Source organism: Topomyia yanbarensis, chromosome 3 (genome assembly GCF_030247195.1).
Source record: "Topomyia yanbarensis strain Yona2022 chromosome 3, ASM3024719v1, whole genome shotgun sequence".
Taxonomy (NCBI): Eukaryota; Metazoa; Arthropoda; class Insecta; order Diptera; family Culicidae; genus Topomyia; species Topomyia yanbarensis.
Genome location: NC_080672.1, coordinates 127967867 through 127993687, shown reverse-complemented (window position 1 = coordinate 127993687; position 25821 = coordinate 127967867). Strand labels below are relative to the sequence as shown.

Sequence of the window (25821 nt, the reverse complement as noted above, 5' to 3'; positions counted from 1 at the left end):
TCTTAACCATGAACCAAACATCCTGATACGACGCAAAATTTTCGCAAGGATCTCTGTAGTATATATTTCACATAATTGCTTTTAGTAAATGCCAATGTAATGCTGTAGTGTCATTCGGTATGCATCATTTCTTCAGAATTATCTACGACTTTCCAATATATCCAATATAGTTTGGACAGCAAAAGGAACGCGCTTGCCGTGAATGGCGTTGCAAGCTACTTCTGTTCGGGGTAATTTTCGTAATACATTATTTATATCGCATGAGAACCAAATTCAGTTAAAATTTTCATCACATATCATGACAGAGTGCCAATTACAGTTCTAAATAATATTTGCATTTTCCAAAAAGTGGAGTAGTGCTGATAACAGACTTTTAAATTTGGCAGTTCTGCATTGGTGCATCATAGTAGCATAATGTCATAATATTTCGCCTTTTCGTGCATTATATCAGCATTAAAATTTAGGGTGTACCGGCTCCTAAAGATTGCTCTATATGTAGATATAAGCAGATGTCATTCAGTAACACAGTAGTTTGTTAGTTTTGTTCCCTATCGTTCCGAAAGACTGAGTAAATTTTGAAGCCATTGGTTGCTCCCCGGCCTTCTGCATCGTGTTGAAATTAGGGTAAAAACATTTTTTTTACCTCCGCTTATTAAAATCGCGATTTCAGTCAAATTAAAAAAACTATGCAATAGAGCAGCAATCCTGAAATGTGGTTAAAAACTTTGCCGAGAACAGTAACATTCCAGCATTTTTTGTAAATAATAAACGTATTATCAAGATTTTATAAACGAACATTTAAATTACTTGCAGAAAATTGTTTGTATCTGTTAAATTTGCAAATGTTTCACCAACACCAACATTTCAAACAGGCCCGTAGCAAGGATTTTGTTTCGGGAGGGCTTAAAAATTATTGCCTAAATCTTTAATTCTGATCTGAGGAAATTTTGAGAAGTTCGTTATGAAAACAATTCCAAATGTAAGACAATAGAAACAAGAATCCTAAAAACATAAACAACTCACATAGACATTATCTGGAAACTATCGAAAGCGACTAAAATGTTGCTGTTGGTTGCAACATTAAGTTTAGCGTCAATTGACATCCTATAGAAAATAAAGATGAAATCATGACAATTAGTCTTACGTCTACTGTGTACGTTTCTGCATATCAGCGAGATTAGTAGTATACGGGTGTATATAATTCGTGGGTATATGAACATCTCAGTAAAAGCGCTGTTCTACCACTACTTTTTGGCTTGCTTACCTTTACATGTTTTTCTTGCTTATTGTTCGATAGATAAAAATATCACAGTTTTCCGGATGAACAGTGTTTTTAGTGTAGAACGCATTCCCTGCATAAACATGAACAGAAAATGGCACGAAACAAAAACTGTTTTCTTGGGTATATTGTTATTAGTAAATTGAAATGTTGTTTGCATTGCACCCATAAGTGAGATACCTGTTATCTATCTAGCATCTGAGTTTTGTTAAACGTGGCAATCACTACCGATAAAGTGTTAATTTTTTAAGAGTTTTTGTGTTCAATTTTCTCTAAAACTTTTTAACTATATAACTCGTTTATTCAGTTTGGTTCAATGCATTTGCTGAACGGAGCAGTGGGTCTTTCATATATTTCCATGATGTAAACAATAAAAATGATGAACAGATCTCGTGCGAGCGACCAGCGATTGGGAAATATTTTTTATAGCCAACAGCGTCTTGGTGGTCGTTTATTTCAATCACGTACACTTCCGTGTCATCATCGTGGTCACTGCCATGTTCATGTTCGCGAACATCTAATTTCATTCTTGTTTCATACCTTTACGTGTTACGAGTGTGAACTTCCTCAATGACGGTGCTGGCTGTTAATTTTGAGACACTTGACGCAGCTTTTGCCGTCAATATTTCCTGAACAGCAGCAATAAATTTGGCGATTGTTTGTGGTTCAGGTAATGGTATTGGAGACTATGGGCATGTAAAGATGTAATCTGTGTAGTGATACTATCGCATTATGTTTTGCACGCGCAAGGACAGATAGGAAGAAATGCGTCGGTCCACCTAGATTATCACCATAAAACACCATTTGAAATACGGGGAATTATTTCCTAGATTTATAATGAATTGCATTTCTTCCAAATGTTAAATTAATCTTTTAAATGATCCGGTGCAAGTAAGTGGTATCAGTTCTTGAAGCCGAGCATTGATTTTCTCGTCGTCCGGCAAGGGATTCGGAGAGTCACTGGATCCGCTGGTTCGTGAGTGATTCTAGGCAATCCGTTCGCCACGCCGTCCGGTAAAAGATATAAACCTTATAATCATAATAATTAGATCATGTTTACCCTCTTTATTTGTTATCGCGACCCGCCTGTAAACAATATTCAAAGTCCCGTCTGGAGCAAAAGATCAAGTACGCCTTTAACTATAAATTATAGTCAAACTTATGTCCTGTAAAAGTAATTGTGGTGCAGGAGGGAAATACATTAACAGGATCCAAAATATGTAGGAGCCCAAATTAGGTTGGTTACTCTATATACTACGAAATAAAATTTCAGCATGATTTGCTGAAATATTTAAACAAACATAGTTTTAAAATCTAAAAGCTGATCTATTTGTTTTTTTTAACAGCCATGTTCTGGTAATTCAGGTCTCATAAATCGGTAATCTTTTGTTCGAGGGAGCCTCGACCAGAAAAAATCTCTAATTCAGAAAAAAAGTATTGTAATTGTTCTATCACTAACAATGTTCCATAATTGATTTCAACGTTATATCTAAAGCTCCTGATTTTTTAAATACTTGTACGTATTCTATTCTGAAATACAGTTTCATAGAATTGGTTTTTAAATTGATTAAAAATTGATCATGTCTCTGAAACAAAAGGGTTCATTTTTAAGTTCGTCCATAATATTAACTTTTTTAATGTATATATGATTGTTTCAAATTAGGGGTGGATCCAGAAACAAAATTTCGGGAGTGGTCCAAATTTTTTCTCTGGAAAGAACATTGTACAATACGTTATACGTCAAAGCCTCATATAATGAAAATCTGTTTTGGTAGTCAAATTTGGTTTGAAATTATTTTGAGGTTTAAACTAATATAAAATTGAAACTAATTTAAAATTTCTCAACAAGTTGAAACTTTTTGGGAGGGTTCCGGACCCCCAGGACTCTCTCCCTGGATCCGCCACTGTTTTGAATTAAAACTTATTCGCAAGAATATATGAAATTTTGATATTTCCATGTGTTTATTTTGGCTATGACTTTTCGGAAAGACTACTCTTTTTTCATTCGTCATAGTTAACCATGATCACAAAAGATATACATATCTGTTAGCGATGCAATCGAGATACGTAGGTATATGCCCTTTTATTAAAAATCTGGTAGATTCCATATTATTCTGGATCAATGGCATTGATTACCGGAATCAATAGAGAAAATATCAGAGGAACCTGCACAACATTTCATCATTATGTTGTTTGTTTGCTGACGATTAAGATAACTATCAACAAATCGTGAACTTGATAATGATTGATCGTGTATTGTGTACAGAAAACCATTCCGAATTATTTTGGAAGGGAATGTCTCACTTTTCTCCTGATCAACCTACAAATGCCATCTATCTTCAATACAGATTGCTTATTGACTATAAAGCACGATTCTTCTAGCTAGATTGCCTATTGGTAGGCGTTTTCCGAGCTCGCTGAACGCCGAAAGCTTTATCGCTTGATATTTCATAGGGTAAATGGACCAGATATGGATATAGTTTATATAAATTGACATGACATAACAAAGACCATCAAAGTGCTACTTGGCTACTAATTTATTAGTATTAGTTTTTTTTTTTTCAAAGAAACTATATATTACTTGAAAACTTTATTTGCTTTCCCTCGATTGGATTAAATAATTTAGCATAAGCGCCCATTCCATAATTGACTAACTTACCCTTGCTGAAATTGAATCTGTCAAGTTGATAAGCGTAGGGGCTTATGTATATGCGAATAAATTGACCCAACCGATTGCAGAAAGCTCTTCGATGCACTAGATATCTCTTCACCGGCGACACACCATGTCATGGGTACTAATTATGTTTTGGTTTAAACACAGAACTGATATAATTACAAACAATAGCACATTATCAAGTGTCGGAAGAATCTGTTGAATCAAGTCATTTAACAATTAGCACTATAACTGCACCAACCTTCAAGACTGGCGAGTTCACTACAGGAACGTGACAACAGCGTCCTCCAGCTATTAATGAGAAAACAAATTAACAGCTCATAACGAGCAAACGGCGACTGCAACAGAAGCAAATTAAGTAGCTATGCGGTAGGCACGGCTCGTCTCGAGTGGTTTGTCAATGAAGGGCCACTCTTTGAAGGAGATATTGCTTAGCGCCATCCACGGCAAAAGAGCATCGCGGACCACATGTTCGATGTTAATGATACATAAGGTTGCAGTTAGCTATAGCTATATGAAAAAGAAGACAGTTTACGGCACGCAATAAGCTTGCAAATTAGTCGAACAATGATGTTACACTGGTGTTTGAATAAAACATAACATTTGAACACACAAACCGTCTTCCTAAGTTTTTTGCGTTTCGATTTTTTTTTGTACTGTACCGACAAAGCTTATGCAAGCCTTCGTGTTGAAAAAATATCTGACGGCCATCAAAAGTGAGACGTCATCCTGAACCTTCGTCATCTTAAGTGGGACTCGACCTTTGTACGTACGTTTGATGTCTTATGCTATCTTTACTTATTTCAGTGCAAGAGGTGTGTAGATCTAAGATCAGGTTCTATGATACGCAGCAGATCAGTCTATAGGTATCTATGTTTCTATACATTATGAACATTAATTTCTGTTAATGTATGTTTTATCGACACCATAACTAAAATGTACGATTTATTACAAATTTTCAGAATGTGTTTGTCTCGATAGATGCTGCGCACATGATACTTTTGATTGTATGTATATTTGATTTTACGATTCGTACCAGGTTCCCAACAATAATTAAAACTCGAGTTTACCTGTATAGTTCGTCGTTAAATGTATTAATGCATGAACATATTAGCAATTGTTATCCATTGATTGCTTTTCAAACCTCGTTGATCATTCAAGCATACCTGTAAAAGAAAGAGAAACAATTGTTTGTAAGTAACAGATACATCAATGAGTATGTAGAATAAAAATTGTTACATGGTTTTTCATATATACACTATTGTTCTCAAATATATTGCATAGATATAATCGGATACCATCAAACGCATAAATAAAGCATTTTACCGATGGTTGTAACAACTATTGATACAGTGCAGCTTTATGCGCGTATTTAGCAATTGTTATAAACTGTGCCAAAATGTATTAATACACATATAATTTTTGAAGTCCTATTCATTTACATGCCTGTTCACATATACGGTTTCCGAATATCGCTTACGGGCAAATGAATTATTACTAATGCTTTGGAAATAACGTATCTAAGTTCTTCTATTAAAGCATTATGTAAATAAAAAACTGAATTTTCCTAAAGGTTATATATGTTGTGCTGAGCCAAAAAAAAATCGAAGGAATTATTGCATATATTTGAAGTGCATACTCTCAATAGCGTTTACTCAAAGTTCCAATGCGATTGAGAACTAGAAATGAAATTGCACTTCTTGATAACACGCTGCCTCTTAAGTGAATGCGTGTATACTTCGACTCTTTCGAAAGTAACATCAGAGTGAGCAGCATATTTCGAATACCGTTAAACTAATCGAACTGAAACTTCCCAGTATTATCTATATACTTACAATAGCTAAGGATTGAAGAATGTAATTTTGATTTGAATCATTATTATTAATCCTAATGTCAAAGAAAAACTTTAAACCGCTGTTTTTGTAGGGAAAATCGTCATCATTGCTCGAACCATTTTTTTCGCGAAATCTTCTGATAGCCTTTCGTCAATCGTGCTAGTGCAATGGGTGCGAGCTACTCTGAAAATTTAGCGAAATTATCTGATGGCACCAGCGGGTCTCTTTCAGAGCCATTTGCGCGGCTTCCGAAAGGTAAAATCAGTAGAGAATACCAAAAACTTTTATTCTATAATATTCAGTGCAGTGATTCACGAGACATCGTGTTCACCGTAAGCCACGAAAAATAATCGGCATCGTAGAGCGACGATCACTACTCCGTTTATTAAAAAGAATTAAATTAAACATTTTCAAATACTTTATTAACCTTAACCTTATTATTTAATTTAATAAACTTTTGTAACATTGGTTAGAGAAAATGATGAAAATTCCTGAACTTTCTCGATCGCAGCGTATATAAACCATTGAATGTACTAATTAATTTAGAAGGCCCTTTCGATATGAATTTTGGTAGCAAACGCACGAATGGGAGCAGATTCGTAAAATATTGAAAGAAGTCGTTAAATCAACCAGCGAAAGTTTTGTGAAGTGCGATACCACAGAACAAACTTCCTTAAAAATGGGATGAATAATAAATATTATAACAGATAGACAGTATTTTCGAAAGTAACTTGTGAACGAGTATGCAACGACTGTCTTTCTATTTATTTGGAGTCATTGTTATAGCCAGAAATTAGTGGGGATGTGAAGAAAATCGAAGTTACTGTTAAACTGATGTAATTCCGAGACCGTCATATGTGTAGTATTAAAGTTTCGATGAAGTTTTCCAACATAAAACAGAGCAGCTTCTGATATAATAATTTGAGCAATTGATTTTCCTAGAAGCTATTATGGGGAATTAATTCTCCAAAACATAGTAAAAGACTTCGTGTCTTTACCAAATTTATTGAGACTCTCATTTAAAACAACTTTGTTGAAGGTATGAATAGCACATGTAAGGAGCATATCGAGCTATAAAATGATATTTACGAAATTTTCCAGTTTTTCAAAATGACTTTTTATTGTTAGCTTCACAAAAAAATGAAATGTGAATTTTATTGTTTATGAACAGCAGAAGAGATTTATCATAAACAGTTATATCATAATATCTTGTTTAAAAGGTTTCCTCTTAAAAATTGCCTAAAATATTTTGATACCCTGAACACATGGAGCATTCAACAAAATGGTTTGCAAAAGCACTCTCGAAAATTTTAAGTTTCTAACTAAACTTGTGCAAAGAGTAAGTTCTCCGTAATTACTTCTAGGAGGATTCAACGTCAACATTATTTTATCAGAAGATTTGCTCTTTTACGTTGTTAAACTCTTCGAAAACATTAAACTTTCGAAGTTGGCAGTTGCGTAATGATAGGAAAACTGTTGTCAAATATTTATTTTATCTATTCATATAATTGATAACACAACAAAAATCAAGTGCTTATAAAAATCGATCATGACCTGTTAGGGTCATACGACAAACGCCATTTTCTTAACAAAATTATTTCCAGGATGAGTTATAGACGAATTTCGCGCCAACTCAAGTGTTGGCAGCCCCCTCTCAGATTTTAATGAAACTTTCTGTACATGAGAACTTTGTCACAAAAAGCCACTTTGCATACTTTGTTTTTACAAAAATGACCTAGACTGTCTTTTGAATATGGTCAACAAAATTTCCCATTTTTTTCAAATAGCTTTAGTCTAAAAATGACAAATCCTACAAAAAAATTGTAGGAGTGATTTTTAAAAAATTAGTTGAATTTTTTAATAAAAATATTGAAAAAATTTTAGTCGATGAAGAACTGAACTGAACAAATTAAGATTTAAAGTCGATTTACAAAAATAACCCCATCTTTGATTTGGATAAAATGTTATTCCAAGATAGGTAATTATGTTCCTTACCTACCGTCAAAAATTCAAGTTTGACACTTTCAAGGAAAAAAGTTATTTGAAAAAAAAAAACTTTTTCTTGTCCAAACTGAATTTTTATCAGTGAATTTTTATCGAAAACTAAACAAATGAAAGTCATAATCCTCTCGGAATCCAATTTCCCAACTGCTAGTTGAATGAAGACTGGAAGACTGGAAGACTGGAAGACTGGAAGACTGGAAGACTGGAAGACTGGAAGACTGGAAGTCTGGAAGACTGGAAGACTGGAAGACTGAAAGACGGGAAGACTGGAAGACGGGAAGACGGGAAGACTGGAAGACTGGAAGACTGGAAGACTGGAAGACGGGAAGACTGAAAGACTGAAAGACTGAAAGACTGGAAGACTGGAAGACTGGAAGACTGTAAGGCTGGAAGACTGGAAGACTTTTATACTGGAAGACTGAAAAATTGGAAGACTGGGAGACTGGAAGATTGGAAGAGTTCAGTTCGCTTGTTCATCTCAAAAATGTTGAATTTTATGAAACAATCGACAAACTTTTCTAAAATTTAGTTTATGTCTGATGGAGCAGCAGTACAATATAAAAATAAGGAAAACTTCGTAAGCTTTTGTAGATTCCAGTCAAAGTATGAATTAAGCGCAGAATAGCCTTTTTGCAACACCTCATGGAAAAGGGTCCTGTGATGCTATCGGTAGCACTCTCAAGCGAATGGCAAAAAGAACCAGTCTTGCTCGCGACTATGGAAATACCATAACATCTCCCCGACAGTCATATAACTAAGCTGTTTAACAAACTGATAAAAATATCACAAAATTAAATTGCTGCTACATATCCACTGAAAAGTACAACAAATTGTCCAAAAAACTCGAAGAATGGTATAATAACGCCAAAACAATATCTGGCACTCAGAAATTCCACAGTTTTGTGCTTATTTCTGGTGGCAAATTGAACTCTTGAATAATAAAAATATACTTAGTTGCTAAATTAGACAATATCTTCCCACAAACTGAGTTTTATTGGATTCAGAGATGATTAAGACTTTCATTGGTTTAGTTTTCGATAAAAATACACTGAAAAAAATCAGTTTGGACAAAGATATTTTTTTCAGATAACTCTTTTTCCTTGAAAGGGCCCAACTTGACGGTCGAAAGGGAACATTACAAATTACCTACCTTGGAACAAAATTTCATCCAAATCAAAGGTGGTTTTTTTTGTAAATCAACTTTAAATTTTTAAAATCGACACTGATGTAGGAGTCAATGAAGAAATTTTTCAACATTTTTATTCAAAAATTTGACTAATTTTGTAAAAATCACTTCTACAACATTTTTTGTAGCATTTGAACGCGATCAATTTTCATCCAATGAATTTGAATATTTGTAATTCCGGTTTACAATGTTGCCTTGAAGTCAAAGCGAAAGTTACAGGAAGTGTTATGGGCCTTTTGAAAAACCTATTGCTGTTAATGCAGAAACACGAACAACTTATGAAAAGGTCGTTATAAAACAAAATAATTGTGTTGTACAAACAAAATTTAAAATATCTCGAGAACTACAAATTTCAGAAAATTTTTGTTTTGAGCCTTTTGATTTAAAATGGCTATTTACAAAGAGAATTGTATTTTTAATTTCAAATAGTATGAATAATAAAAATATGTCAATTGTTGTTGTTAGGAAAACTTTTTACTGAAAACTTCTCAATAATTCAAAACACTGAAGAAGTTCATTTTGTGATAAACATTAGATTGTTGACATTTTAGATAGGGCATAATCACATGAAATAATTGGTTTTGTTGGAGCAAAATTCCAAACATCTCGACAACTACCGTATTTTGGAAGATTTTTGTTAAAAGCATTTTAATTGAAAATAATACTTAGAATTTTATTTTGGAATAAAATTACAGTTTTGTATGTCAATTTGCATGAAATCTTAAAAAATCTATAAAGTTATTTTTAGAAATACTTTCTTACCGATAAGTTATTCATCATGCAATTACATTCAAAATGTTTCTTTTCTCTTTAGGTTTTTGTTGACAAATTATAAAAAATGGATTTTTCTGCAATTTAAATTTTTAACGTAAATTTTTGTTTTTTTGAAAAATGCCGCAAAATTTTTTTTCAGTGTATTTTTATTTCATGCAGAAGTATTCATTCTCTGTAACTCGTTCTCAAATAGTTTTGCTGTTTAAAATGTAGTAATCAAACCAAAAAATGTTGAAATTAATGCACGTAGAAACGTTTAGGCCCTTTTCAAAAATTGATCTTGTATCAAAATATTGAAATTGGCAGAGAAAATCATGGTCATATGCTATTTCGAAGTGCAGGTGTACCTGCGTAATGCAGTATGTTTGTAAATTTTGAAGTACATTGCAGAAGATATTATAGTTTAGTGGAATAACAGCAGAAAGTTTCTGTATTTTTTAATTTAACCTTTAGACAACTTTCAGATTATTTTAGAGAATTTGAAGAAACATCCCACCTCTACTGGCTAACTGGCTCTACTGGTTATTTAATAACAATAATTATAATATTGAAATGTTCTCCAGCGTATTTTGAGTAATAGGCCCTTGCCGAAAAGGAAGAATATTTCTCGACAAACATCTGATTATAGCGTGCAAACCAACTGTCAAAATTCACTTTGAGTGGAAATTTAGGTTAAACCGTTACACTCCAATTACGGATGTTGGTAGTAAACAAAAGAGTAATGTTTTCACTTCCATTAACTGCTGTGATCAATGTTCGGCCAGCAATGGCTTGTCTGGAATTACCCTTCAAAGTTGGCTTTTACGCCGTAATCATATGTTCGTCGAGATTTGTGGATAAAATGAATAGTAAAATTTGTATACAATTAGTGAGATTCCAATTTTTCTAAAACTGTACAGCAATCGTTCTAAACTGCCGCACCCATTCGATTAGATTGCTCTTGCCATAAATCGTTCCCGACAAACAACATTATCCAATTAAAACCCGCCCAGAATTCTCATTCCCGAGATGATACATGCTTCCAACAGAGTGCGCTATAGAGTTGAGTCATTAGACAGTCGGAAAGCGTGCCGATATTCCAGAGGTAGGAGACATTCCATGACCGTGATATGAAGATTGGAATCACGTGCCGATTGTGATGCTATTCAACAAAGAGGAACATCTATCTCTCGGGCGAAATCTGTTCACAGAATCCTCCTCCGCTTGCTTTGGCATCTTGACCCGTAACTTGAGCAAAAAGCTCAATTGCTACAGACCGGGTCTCCTGCCGGCAGTTTACCTTCAACAAGCTAACATGATATTGTCCGGGAAGAAAATGGTAAGTCATTTCCCGGCTACTGCTGTACCTGCTTTTCTCGTCTTCACTTCACTGAAGCCTGGCGGCAGGGACCCTGCCAAAGTGACATGGAAAACTTTGAAAAACTAACTCTTTACCGAAGCGATCGAGGGGAAAGCAAAGCCTTATCCTGGTGCTGCCTACTTGGAAAGTTCAAGTAGTGAGAGAAAAATTAAGGAAATGCCACAGGGGACAGCGGTTCGGGCTTGTAGCGATGTGCTTATCTTCTGTCCGTGTAACTATAAGAAAACACTCTCAATCCCTCCCATGTGGCTATTTGGACTGGCCCTACTACGCTCCGCTTCGGGACTGCTCCGTGGAATGAGGGCGGGATGTTTGTTTAACAATGTCATTATAAATTTATGGTAACCGGGCAAATGACGACGCGGCGGAGAAGATAAATGTTTGACGCTTCTTCTTGCTTCGTCGCAGAGATTTCTTCATTTTGTCTAAATTGGATTCTTTGCAAGAAAGGAATTCTTAGAGATTTGCTCTGGGCATTTGCGACGAGTAATCGTCTTGGCAGGAGGACCCATCACAGATTAGTTAGTTCAATATATTTTTAAGATGAAATTGGATTTTTTTATATTGGAATTGACTAGTTGAATTTCTAACTAACGGATACATTATTCGACCAGAATTTTTTTTCAGATAGTTGCTGTGTTCAGTCAATGCGTTTAGTTTATATAAGTTTATTTTCAGGAGATCAAATAAAAACTTAATTCACTGACATTTTTCTTCTCATATTTACAACTATTTTACCAACCCTAGATGTTACGTTAAGCATCATAATTGCCTCATTGTTCTCTCTGACACTGACATTTGAAGACAGTACCGTGAGTTCAACTTTCAATCTTGCTACTGCATTCGTTAAAAATCCAAAGGTATGTATGTTGACGACACAAGATGCAGCTGAACTGTCGGACGACGTTCGCGAACGTGACATGTCATAAGGGTCCAAGATTTAGTTTCAATCTGTACCTTCCGTCGGTCGTTCTAGTTTACGCTCACATTCGTACCGAGCGAGTCACCATGTCCCCATCTAGGCGGATGACAAATGGCGAAAAAGCGAGCGGTTTTGATTTTTTGTTTTCTGACAGAGAATGCGAAATTAGCAGGGCATCGTTGGTGTACTCGTTGATGCTATGGTTCACGGATTCAGTGTAGTAGTCAGGATTGCAATCGAAAATTCTAGCGCAATCCGCGAATAGCGAGATTTTGGTAGCCATGTGAAGAGTAATTGTGAATCAGTAATTGAAAACGTACATAACTCTTTTGGGAATCCATCCGTGTTACGAAACGGTAGCATCATTTTAAACGGTTCCAGGTCAATTGGCTGAAAGCCGTTTGGACGAAAGTAATTTGGTCAACCGGGTCACTTAAACGAATGTGGTCGATAACTGTTAGGTCGCAAGGGCCATTTGGCCGAAAGGGTAATTCGGTCGAATGCCGTTTCGCCGAATGCTCTTTGGCCTAATGCCGTTTTGCAAAATAGATGGCCGAATGCTAGTTGGTCAAAGGTAATTTAAGGGTCAAGTTTCTTTCTTTGAGCATGTTTAAGAATTTAACGCTGTGTAGTAACGTAGGAGAAATTGTGTACAGCTTTACCACCGGTTTATCCTTATAAAACTTTTTCAAAACTCTAAAACTTTTTCAAAACTCTAAAAGAGAGAGTTGATTTATTAGATTATCACGATTCAAATTATGCAAAATAGTTGTTGGAAAAATAATTGACCGGACGGAATGGTGCTTTTGGAAAAGTGGCTGTAGTTATTTCATTACGCAGTTGCGTTGCGTGACCCAGCACAGTGTGGTAGTGTGACAAAAAATCGCCGTTAATTTTTCAAAAGCACCATTCAGCTAGGTCGATAATTTTTCCTGCCACCGTTTTTCATTATTTGAATCGTGATGATACAACAAATCGACTGATATTTTTTTTAGAGTTTTGAAAAGGTATAAACAGGTGGCAAAGCTGAAAACATTTTTTCCAACACATGCCATCAAGCATGCAATTCTTATAGATGTTCACCCAAATTTCTTTGAACCTTTATCGAACGCGGCAGTTTTATTATTTTTTTCGTTTATTTGAAATCGTACATTGTATCCTTTCACTGATGGGTTTTTTATAATTCGTTTATTTGACACGGCTCATAGCGGTAGTTTAACGGAGCCGTGGATCTTTTATATGTTTACAAATGTAAAAATAAAAATATAAACAAACATTATTATAATATTGGATCTCGTGCGCGCAACTTTTTATTGCGAGCGGAGACCTTCTTTCGCGGGGTTTGCAGGCAATTTGCATTTGGGGGGTCATTTAATTCTTTTTTGTTTTTCACGTCTAGGTCGAAGCCGGCTTGGTGTCCGCGATCAGATGTTTTTTCCTGTTTCTTGCACTTATTGTTGACCAGCGTAAATCCGTCACTCTTATTGTTATCCTTGCCAATGTTGCTTACAGTTGATTTTGCGGTACTGGATGCTTCTTTTGTGGTTGTCATTATGGTCTGTGAAACTGCTGCCACAAATTTGGCCACCGTTTGTGGGTCAGGCATTGGTATTGAAAACTCTGTTTTGGGTTGGCTTGCCGTAGATGAGTTGGCAATCGATTGAGATGCATCTTCCTCTGCATCTTCCGCACAAGGTTATCCATGATGAGCTGTCTGATTACAATACTTGCACGTAGGAGTTTGCCCCTCATGGGTGCATAGCGTAGTTAGCATAATTGTAGTTCTGTGAGTTTTGAGTTTTATTGTCAAGTAGGAGGGTATAGGTCTTTCAACCCGCATCCTCACTACAAAAACGCTGTTAGGAGTACCCGGGAAGAAGTTTCTCCAAGTATCAGGTGTAACGGATTCTACTTCTCCGTATTGCGACATGCATTTTGCAATTGGCTCAGGAGGGTACGAGGTGATAGGTCATATAACCTTACATCTATATAATCATTCTCAATATATAGGGGAATCTTAATTCCAACGTTGTCACTTTCAACCACGTGTTTTAAGTTGTTCTTCAAAACGAAACGCTCGGCTTTTGCTAACGTGTTGAATGATATTAACACTGCACTGCGAAGATGATGATACTGAAGGTACAAAACTTCCGTAAGTTTAAGTTGCATTTTTACCTTCAGAAGGTATTCCACTTCACTAAAACTCGGTCGTTTTAAACAAAATTTAAAGTCAACGACCGCAGCGTTGGGTCGGAGTAGAGCTTTTTCGTCAACTTTACTCATGATGACAAGAATAATCCGATGTTTCCTTTGTTCTCGAGACAATGCACACTAGATCGAGAGGCCTGTTGTTCACTTGGCTCGATTGTACGTCTGACTGCGGCAGAAGTAGAAAGTAGACTGACTGGTGGGTTGTGAGAGTTAGTTCAAAACTGAATAGATATCGGATGGATTTCGATTCGAATTCATAGTCGTTATTCGCTCGATAAAAATATTATATTGATAATAAAAGTACAGTAGTTTCTTGCTCATATATTCAATTAGCAGTACTATAGTCTATTAAGCATAGGTTATGTTGCAAAGAAAAAAAGATACAATTAAATACAAATTACACAATGTACTGTTTAATTAAATACATTTTCTGGTAACGAGTTTCGGTTAAGCAGTCAATAAAATAGCAAAAACGACATAAATAAATATATAATATAATGATTGCAGATAGCGACGTGTGTCGTAGCAGTATTAAGGTGTTTGAACAATGGAAAATTATTTCTTTAATTTCTTTTAAACACGAAATGAACACATGCCTTCTGGCAATACTTCTCTCTCTCTCTCTCTCTCTCTCTCTCTCTCTGAAAATTGAGCTCTATCTAGAAGATGGAAAATATTGCTCATTTTTCTGTAGACAGATATAAAAGCAATGTAGAGAAAGACAAGATCATGTCAAAAAGAAGGAAAATATACACAGAATGTTTAGACCAGTAGTAACAAATATTGTAAATACAAAAAAGTAAACAGTATTAAATTTAAGACAACATGGGCGTTTCTGTAAGTATTTGGCCAAAAGGCATTCGACCAAAAGGCATTCGGCCAAAAGGCATTTGGCTAAACGGCATTCTGTCATACGGCATTCGGCCAAACGGCACACAATGGGATCAATCCAAAAAAGGTTGGACCAAATCTATTTGAGTCCTTAGATGACATTTTAGAGCCAGCATTTCTTCGTAGGATATGTTGACAATATTGTTCTGCACTTTGTAGATATTTTTTTTATTAGACTCAAGTCCCGAGTAGGGTTGTGGTACCGGTAATACCGGTACCGAAAATCCCGGAAACACCGACCAATTATTGGTACCGTAATACCGGTGCTGAACAAAAGCCAGTACCGGTATTTTCGGTACCATATATGTTGCTATGAAAAATATGTAGACTCTATAGCGGGACGCGTTTCCAAATATAGGTCTGCAAGGTGGCTTTTAATTATATTTAATTATCTTCTAGATAAATCGTTCAGCTTACGCCTAATTCTAGAAGTTAAATATGATTACTATCTCCCGTTGAACTGAACGGTATGTTTAAATTCCTGCACAATTTGGTCGCTATAAAATTTCAACTATCTTTTACTAAATTTCAAAGTATTCACATCTAGTATAAGAGTAAAAATTTGTTTTGATTTAGTTTATTAGCGACATTCTGGTTGGTTCCGATTATTCACTGGGTGACGCGCCTAGGTCATGTCTGTATTTGGTTTGCGCTTAAATCTATAAATCTTTGTTTATCTATAAAAGAACGAACAGTGATTTACAGCAAAGCGATAATGCCGAGAGGAAACGTACATGTATTTACATTCGTGTTTTGATTTACTGTTGATAATAGGGTTTCTTACATTCACCATATGTTGAAGTCGACGAAAGTACCACCGGTTATCAGTTATTGAATTCAAAGTGGCCCAGATCTCGAAATAAAAGAAGGTGCCGCATTCGAAAAATACCTTCTGCTACAATGAGACATCAGTTTGAGCATTCAATTTCATTTTGAAGCGTTTCTCGAATCTTTTGAAAAACATATTTGAGCACCGGTACTACCGGTACTGGGGGCTTCAGTACCGCAGTACCGGTTCTCGCCAAAATGGGTCGGTACTGCGAACCCTAGTCCCGACCAAAAATTTATTTTTAATTTTTTTCTAGAGGGTAGATGTCTTCAGTAAAGTTGTAGAATATTATGTTTTGAATAACTTCGTCGAAGATAGCACAGACATCATGTATTTTTTATTAATATCCCCTAAAATCAGTTTTTCGACTTTAATTGAATATGTTCTAAAAAATTGCAGGTATTACTAAAATACAACTTTGTGTAAAGAAACCAATACAGGCCCGTGGATGCCCGTTCTGACTAGTATTTTTTCTTGTAGTACCTTTCACTGTCTTTCTCATAGAATCAAAATGTCTTCCACATATTGCCATATCTTCATTTAACGACTCAATTGCAAATAAAAAATGATTGCATTTATTTGTGTGTTTTAGTAATACACTAGTGAATAGGCCCTATATCTGTAAAACACGTGCAGAACAGGCATTTTTGCCAACTTGAACAAGACTTTTCCTAACAGAAACTCCAATATCATACGTACTCATAAGCCATAAAATCATCATAAAAAGTTCACTGTATTATATAAAAGAAATATTCCTCGTCTGTTCGAAGCATGAATCAATTTTTTGTTGCTTCTGTTGCTACGATTTCGCAGATAATAAGTTCAAGTGGGGATTTCACAACAGATATCGAGATACCGAAGAAACAGTGAATGCGAAAGCCGCGCCAAAAATTATGGGCAAATATTTCATTGGGATACGTTCGTTATCGGTTTATCTTACGGTGCGTACGTATGAGCCGTGGCAACAATCTACAGAATCGGATCTTTCGTTAGGATTCTCAACCAGAATCATATGGCAACAAAAACAGTAACAATATAAAGTGGAAAACAATTAGAGGAAAGGCGTAAATGACAATACCTATTTGCAAAATATGCTGCATTATTAAAGTCGTGTCTTTTTTATTCAGTTTGTTTATTCGATAAGGCACTAAAGTGATCAAAAAATAGTTTTTTTGTGCGATAATGACCAACTAGCCTTTGAAAATATAAGCAAAACGAAATTTAAGCTGTTTCCTTCATTGAAATTCCAATCGGAACCACCGGTACAAGTCATTTGAAAATATTGCCGATTCTATAATAGATAACGGGTGTTCAATACGAAATGAAAATGATTACAATACCTTTCTTTAATTAAAGTAAAGAGCGTAATTTTTTTCTCTCCAAGAGAATTCGCTCTCTGGACTCCCTAGAAATGAATGGCATGTTTCTTTTCGCTCGGGTGCTGTCAGTTAAATCGAAGATGGCGTCGAAACAGCAAGCACTCCGCGAGCGTGTTGTACGGTTTTACGAAACGCATGCCCATCGTGGAAAAAGTTTACGGTAGACCACTTTCGAGACTAAAACGTGCCCGTGAGTATAGTTTACCGGAGCCTGGTATCCCTGAGCGCGTAGCGGAAGGCCGGTAGCGACTGTTCGGTGAAGATAATGACGAAGAAGAAGGAAGCGTTGATAAAGCTGTTCGACAACAAGGACGGAGCGAGTTTGCGTGACGCCGGCCGAAAGTATCACTGCTCCCATATCTTGATTCACCGAACCCCCAAGATGGGGGACTTCATCTATCGGAAGAAGACTCGATCCCCCGAGTACATGAACGAGCAGATAGCGTCGTGAAATCGCAATGCCGGTGGATGACGAAGAACTACAGTGGGACGTCGCACAGAGGAGTAACTAGAACAAATTCTTGGCCAATAACCAAAATATTTTTTTTCGATTTTTTTGTTTCGTTATATTTTTTTTACATACCGTATAACGTGGCAAAATTAGGAGTATATCAAAAATTGTTAAAGAATTTTTGCATGGATGCCCAATAGTGATATTTTAAGGGATATTTTAATCATTTTCATTATATATTCAGCAAAATCGCTTTTTAGTTATGATTACTGTATTAAATAAGACTATATTATTGCAAACGAAGTTCAACACAACCGTTTGTTTAACTTCAGCTTAAAACTAACTGAAAATAGTAGACTTGCTGTGTATTGCACCAACTTTATAAAATACCTTTTTTGAACATTTTATTCCGAATTTGAAAGTTATAAAAGTTACATTATACGGCTAGATCCGGCAAAGTTGCTGAAGCAGTTTTCCAAAACAAGATTTCAGCTATGCAAAAAATATTTGAACTCTTCCGATCTTGTCCGATCCACCAATCCCAAGCGATTTGAGAATATTGAAATTTTTACTAATTTGTTGTACACCGAAATGCTGTAGGGCAAAATACTATGTTTGCCAAAATGTATATCTATGGAAATATGCACAGGCGTCCCTTTTCTTCTCCCTTTCCCACTGATCAACTGTTTATGCAACTGAACACAAAACAAAAGATCACCTAGAAATTACTAGCATTCGAAAGGATATAAAAAATTGGCCTCTGCACTGGTAGGTGGGTACATGCCAAATTGTTCCAAAAACTAGTAATTGTCTATTTTTAGTTCATATCAAGGCATAATAACAACAATTGCAGCAGCAAATAGTTTTGGCCAGGATTCGACCCCAATTACTCCTCTGTGCGTCGTTCGTGCTGGACGACGAAAGTTACTTTCCGCTCTCGAAGACCCACATTGCAGTAAAGATCAGCTACTATTTCACCGACAAGTCAGCCACGCGTCCTGAGGTAAAATATAAGTTTGAGCATAAATTTGAAAAAAGTTATGCTGTACATCACCATATCGGACAGAGGGATTTCAAAGCCGTGCGGTTTGGCCATCAATCAACAAGTGTACCAGGAGGAGTGTCTTGAGAAAATTCTTCTGCCGTTCTTAAAGGAGCATCATGGGGATGGAAAGCACGTCTGCTGGCCGGACATGGCGTCTTCCCATTACGCCAAGAAGACGCTGGAGTATCTTGAGCATAAAAATATATTGTACGTGCAGAAAGAAAGGAACCCGACCGACTTGCCCTAGTGCCGTCCCATTAAGGATTTGTTCGGTTCTCTCAGTGCTCTAGTGTACAAAAATAATTGGCGGGCCAAGGATACGAAGCAGTTGACCACCAGTAGCCGGAATTGTATCCGAAACATGGAGGTCAGTGCCGTCCAGCGCTCTTGTAAGAGCATCACGACTAAGTTGCGTCGTACGGCTGATTAGGGCCCCTTCTCCAATATTAATTGACATTTTTTTGAAGAATAAACATTATATTTTTAATAAAAAATACTGAATTCGTTGAAAAGTTGCTTTTTTCTTGTGTGCATTGTCTGACGAGCAAAGGAAACCGTTACTATTATTCGTGTGTGGTGATCTATCAAGATGACTGAGTCTCATTAACAAAGTTTGTTTCATCGGCCTAACACGGTGGCCATGGACTTCCGGTTTTTCCGCATAAGACCGAGTATTTGTGATATGGAACATTTGCTGAAAGAGAAAATGCAGCTACGGGTTTCGGAATTCAATTTTATCCAGTTACATAATTTGGCATCACTTATGGCCATTAAAAGATTCATGTCGTATTTCGGAGGAGTGGAATCCATTACGGAGGACACGTGGAGGAACTACTTTCCAGGTATTTCAAATGGTGTCTGTATGGTGAGAATGCGGGTAGAGTAACCCATTCCCTCCTACGTTACCCTGCAGTAAAAACAGAAAGGGGTGATACCATTATACAGCGAACTCTTTGTATATATGAAGGACAATCTAATACGTGCCAGTTCTGTAAAGAAATGGTACATTAAGGACAATCCTGATAAGAAACCACTGAGGGAAGCTCATCTACAGAAAGAAATGCCAACACGCAGTCTTCCATATCATTCCTTGAGCCATAAGCGGTTTCCAAATTTGTGGCTGCTGATCAATGACAATCAATGACAACTGCGAAAGCTGCGTCAAGTACCACAAACTTAACAGACTAATAGCATCAGTGATAGAGGCACTAGCAATGACGTTCACGGTCGTGGCCCGAAAGGAAAAGAAATTAGGGAGAAACGCACGATCGCGAACACAAGGCAGTAACCCCGATGATGATTCGAACATGTGCGCCGACGACCCTCACCCTCATGATACCAGTTGGAGTGGATGCAAATCTTTCCCCGACGCGAAAATGGATCTTCGCGCGCAGTGACAAAAAGCCCCACGGCTCCGTGAAGCTAACGCCTTAAGCCGTGCCAAATAAAAGAATTTAAAAAAAAACTTTACTGAATTTTTTCTAACAAAAAGGTATGTAATGCCCCTCACCGGAGACGCAACCGTGCAGTGCCAGCTGACATGGAGACGGTCTAGTTAGCTCGTCATTATTTCGCTCTTCTACTGGTGATATTTTACTTCACAATGTACATTGCATATAGCTTATGACTCATTCGTATGTCCATATGCGTTTGGTTTTACAGTGATTATGCACCAATGCTACCAGTCTGCCAGTCTTCGTAGATATTAGGAAGCGACTCTTGCAGTCGGATGCTACGTAGAAAATACTGCATCCTGGCTTAAGCAATTGTATGTCTTTTTGATAGTTGTGGGAGATTTTGATTTGGGGTTCAATGCTAAGCTTGGAAGTGCAGGATATTGTTTTCTATATCACAATTCATACTTGCTGTTGTTGGGAGAAACTCTGCTAGGTGATTTTTCTCAATACGACTCTCTTCTTCATCTGATGAAACTAAATAACACACTACACCAGCATCAATTGTATCGCTTTTAAAGATTTATAAAAGATTACACTTAGATTTTATTTTTTAGAAAAAAAAAACATTATTCGATACTAGGAACAAAATAATGTAATTTTATTGAAGAGAACCAAACCACAATTCGAAAGTCATTGAAGGATTTCATATATAACTTTTGGTTCACCCCATCTAGTGCAGTGGATGTGTTATTATTTCCAAAACACGATTCTTTAACAACCCACTATATTATAGAATCCTTCGAATGCATGGTACCGGCATGGTACACAACGTATAACTTACTTCTCCGCAAAATGAGACTAACTCATGACCCACATTTTACCTCCGCCATAACGGTAAACTATCCAGGTGTGTTCTGCATAAGAAACAATGGACTTGCCAGAAATAAAAAAAATCCTTTGCCTCCTTCCAACACGATACCGGCCGGCTTGTCTGTGTACATGTTTGTATGTGTGTTTGTATCATGTACTAAACACAAAACAGGCAAAAGGAAAGACTTTCCTCGGTTTTCATTCGTTACCGTTTGGCGGGTCAACTGCGGTGAAAAGCAACTGAGTAAAACTCGACAGCCGCACGGGGAAATCATAAAGTTGGTGCCGGTCGTCGTCGTCGTCTTCTGGGTTCTATGTTGAACGCATCAATGCGCACGAAACAAAACCATATTCTACACAGTAGGGTGGTAGACGTTGAACGTTAGACGTTTTCAAGGAGAAATGGTATGAAAATCGGTAGAGTTAAAAATGATTCGGTAAAATAATGGCCTGCTCAAAATAAAAGTGCAGGTTTGGGTTTATGCGAGATCGTGTGAGGCTTTTTTTCGTGCAATGAAAGTTCTAGGATTGCTCCCCAAATTTTTTTCGATCCTGCCACTCTAATGTGGAGTATGATGAATCACGAAGAAAACTGGTACCCCGCCGAATTTTAAGCTTCTCATTTTAAAGTTGAAAAGCCAAACAGCAGAGATAAAGTAGCAACTTCAAGAAAATATATTAGGGTGCTTGTCTTATTCTTATTTTAAACTTTACTACCTCTACTGCACACTACTACTACTGTTATATTCTGAGTATATTTCTTTTCCTCTTTTATGTTTAATTTCAGTGATATGTGATCACAAACTCACTGAAATATCGACTGCTTTATCAACGCATGTAGTGCAGATATTTAGATATTTTAGCCCAACTATAGCAACAAATAGTATAACAAATAAATTATTATTCTGGCAAGAAATCAGCAGCTGCGGAGATTTTAATCTCCTACAAAACCAAGGGCTCGAAGCAATATAAGTAATGGAGCGCATAGGGAAATGTATACTACCTTTCATTAGGGTTCAGAGAAATCAAGTAAAGTTCTGACTATGTTTTACAAACTGCCACTACAGTCGGATGGAGCAACAATGGTAAGTAGATTTCGTCGACCAGGATATATATTCACTCAATTGCTTGCAATTTTGGCCAATCGAAAAGTTTTACACAATTATCAAACGGAATTTGAGGAAAACTGGAAAGATGACTCAAGATGATTCACAGATGGCTCGATATTATATATCTGCTGAGGTTGACTAGTCTATACAGGAAAAAAAATGTTCCCGAATTCGCGAATAAGGTGCCATGAATTAGGAAACAGTCACGTTTATACGTTTCGAAAACAGAATCATGTAAAAAATCATGTTTTATAATTATGTTCAATTTTCCTTCAGTAACGCCTGCATAACGGTTTTATTAGTGGAGATAACGCTTTTATTAGTGGAGATTGTTGTTGTATTATGAACTTCAGTCACGATTTCCAGTATGCCATTACCAAATCGATTTTCTTTACGTTGACAAATCCACAACTTGATGAACATTATTTATAAACCTAAAATTGACTCATGGTTTTATTAATATATTTAGGAATTATATTCAGAGTCCGACTATTTATATGACGTGAACTGATTCATGATTTAATACATCTTGATCATGATCTGATTTTCGTTGTTGTGAATTAGTTCACAAAATCGAAATAATCTGGATATGGTCTCATAAACTATTTCACAAAACTCGGAATGTTGTTCAACATTCCTTCCAAGCATCGTGATCTAATTCATGATTCCTTATATACCTTTCACCATTTTATATCCACCCAGTGCAAAAGCTCACAAAATCATAAAATATTATTCAAGGATACTTTAACTGGTTTTAAATTCCTTATGTATTATTCAGAACTCACCATTTCTGGTCGTGAAATAGTTCACAAAATCATAAAACATGTATCCGTGAGCTGGTTCATGCTTCCTAGCATATTAGTTCCAACTCACCATTCGTGCTCGTGAAATAGTTCCGAAAATCGTAAAATATTCGTATATTCGTGATTTGGTACATGTTTCCTAGTACATTATTCACCACCTATTTTAAGGGCTTGAGATATTTAAAAGATAACTTTAATCCTTTTAAATTTCATGCAAAACTGTACGTGGTCTATTTCATAAAATTTGAAATATTTTTAATTTTCGTTCTATAAACTTTCTCATGAAATGTTACTGATAGCGACTAGTAGTAGGTACGAGTAGTAGATATAATAAAACTGTTAGGGCCTCGAACATTGTCATTTAATAAGATTCAGTGTGATATCCAAACAGAAAACGAAAACTTCCCTGAGCACCAAAAGACCATTATAGAGCCACAAATAGTGTTCGTAATATAGTTCACAAAACAAGATACCGCGGATCAGGCACACTTTTATTATTCAGACAATACAGTCACCCGCACCGACAAAAAAATTCGACATATGTAACATATAACTATAAGGCGAAGAGAAATTGCAAATATCATGATAAATCTGCTGGTATCATTATTCCACGTCACATTATTCCACGTGTCCAATTCGATAATTAGCTCAAGAACAATATATCACGGTAATGTGCATATAAATTATGGAAATTGTGGCTAGTTTTCGTAGATCATGAACATCAATCACTACTACCAGAAAAAAAACCGTTACGAAACTCGCGAATAAATATCACGATAAGGGACCATCCATAAATGACGTAGCATTATATGGGGGAGGGGGAGTTTTGTATTTTGTGATGATGTATGACGGCAGGGGGGGGTAGGGGGACATGCCATGCTACCTAGCTTACTTAAAGGGGAATGGGGGTTGACCTAATGTCACGACAATCTTACCCGTTTTATCTAACATCGTTCTTCATTTAAAAACAAAATTTACGGGGAGGGAGGGCTACCGGCAAGCTACGTTATTATCAGGGGGTGTATTTAGAGGTTAGTGACGAAATGCTACGATGGGGGAGGCGGTGTTAAAAATCTCTCAAAAAATGCTACGTCATTTATGGATGATCCCCAACGAGGATAGAAATTACGAAAATCGTGATACCATAATCATGAACTAAAATCATGAACAAAAAAAATCCAGTTATAACTTCATGAATAATAATCACGGTAAAATGATGAAAAATTACGAAAATCGCAACTAAGCTCTTGAAATCGTGAACATCGTTAAACTGTCGGTTCTTTTAGTTGATATTGTATATACAAGCCAGTGAATCCCCAAATTATGAACAAAAATCATAACAAAAACTGAGCATATCCAGGGAACAACCACAGTAACGCAACCAAATATTTGAATGTTACGCTATGTATATTTTTGGGACGAGCAAGCATTTCTGGCAACACAAATAGTTTCGTGAGGTATAGTGTTAACAAATTCATAAACTTGATCAAGTCGTAAATCGTTCAGTTTGTGCGTGAATTAATGAACGGTTTTTTTTCTGTTTTTTTGTGCGGCAGACGATAACGAAGCTTGCAAAAAAATTGCCGTTTTACTTATGAAAGAACAGTAAAATACTTTTATTAGGGCTAAATTACATATTTATTCAGACAGACAAATCCTGAGACATACACAGATTTGTGTTCCCAGATTATAAGCGTACTTGGGTGCAACGCCCAACTCCTACTTAGCAGAAGGCAAAGAATTCTCATTTTCTTTCGATCATGTCCATGCCTACCTAGTCCTAGTTTTCCGTTCTAAGTTTATAACTGATTCGCTCTAGAATACCTATCCGTCTTTCAATTTCATTGCTTTCGTTTCTCTTAGTCTCAAATTTGCCGAAAATAACCAACAAAATCGATACAGTAGAACCTTGCGGCAATTAAAACATAGTAACAAATACCTATATTGGAACAAGACGAGCAGGTGCCAGAAATTGATTTTTGACGCCATTTTGAAATCCAATATGGCGACTTCCTGTTTAGCGAATGCTCTATAACCCAGTCAATACGGGTATTTTCGGAATGGTCTTGAGGAGTAGGTGTCAGAATTGGTTGACTCTATTTTGAAATTCACTGTTTAATGATGATTTACAATAACATTACCATGTTATCTTTTTGTTAGTGGAAAAATTGGATTAAAGTACTACGAAAATTTTAAAAATCGAAAAAAGGGATACCTGGGGAATCATGAGAACACATACTGTGCAAAACTTCAAAACCATTGGTCCAGTATATTTTGAGTTGTAATGCACACTGGAAAACTATTTTCTATTCTTTTTATCGCGACGGAGTGAAAGTGTTCGAATCTATTGACTGAAACTGAAGTTGTGTTGAGGATTGTTCAATGGTTGTATTGCAGTACAGTAAGCGATGGTAAAAAATTCTTGACTCTCCCCATAGCATCAGGGCCGGCGGATCACGTGGGTAGTACGGGTAGTACTACCTACTCGAAAATAACCGAGGAGTAATTACCCACACGAAAGTTTGCTACAAACCAAAACCTGAGATTGACCATGTAGGTGTCTTGCGCACAAAATGCATGCGCCTGATATTCTGGATGTACAATTTTGATTTTTTATTCAGAAGCCAATTTCTTTGCTTTACAATTTATTTTTCTACAAAATATAGGAATATGATGATAATCAGGATTTGCTTGAAATTTGAAATTATTTTTTATATTAATACTAATTGGAATTCTTTTTGACACATCCATATCTTAAAACAAGGAATTCACACCAATAAACAAAAATATTAATGCAGCTTC

The 25821-nt window shown here is 36.2% G+C and overlaps 1 protein-coding gene across 5 annotated transcripts in view; it reads right to left on the bottom strand.

Annotated features, from left to right (window-relative positions):
* The window catches only part of LOC131692092 (Ig-like and fibronectin type-III domain-containing protein 1), a 372057-nt gene that overhangs the window by 142595 nt on the left and 203641 nt on the right, over window positions 1–25821 (bottom strand). For 2 of the 5 annotated variants that reach the window (XM_058978946.1, XM_058978947.1), the window contains one exon: window positions 5024–5119. The exons of the other annotated variants lie outside the window; for them this stretch is intronic. The gene's annotated coding sequence lies outside the window, so the exon portion shown is untranslated. The remainder of the gene's footprint in view (window positions 1–5023; window positions 5120–25821) is intronic. 5 annotated transcript variants of the gene reach the window in all.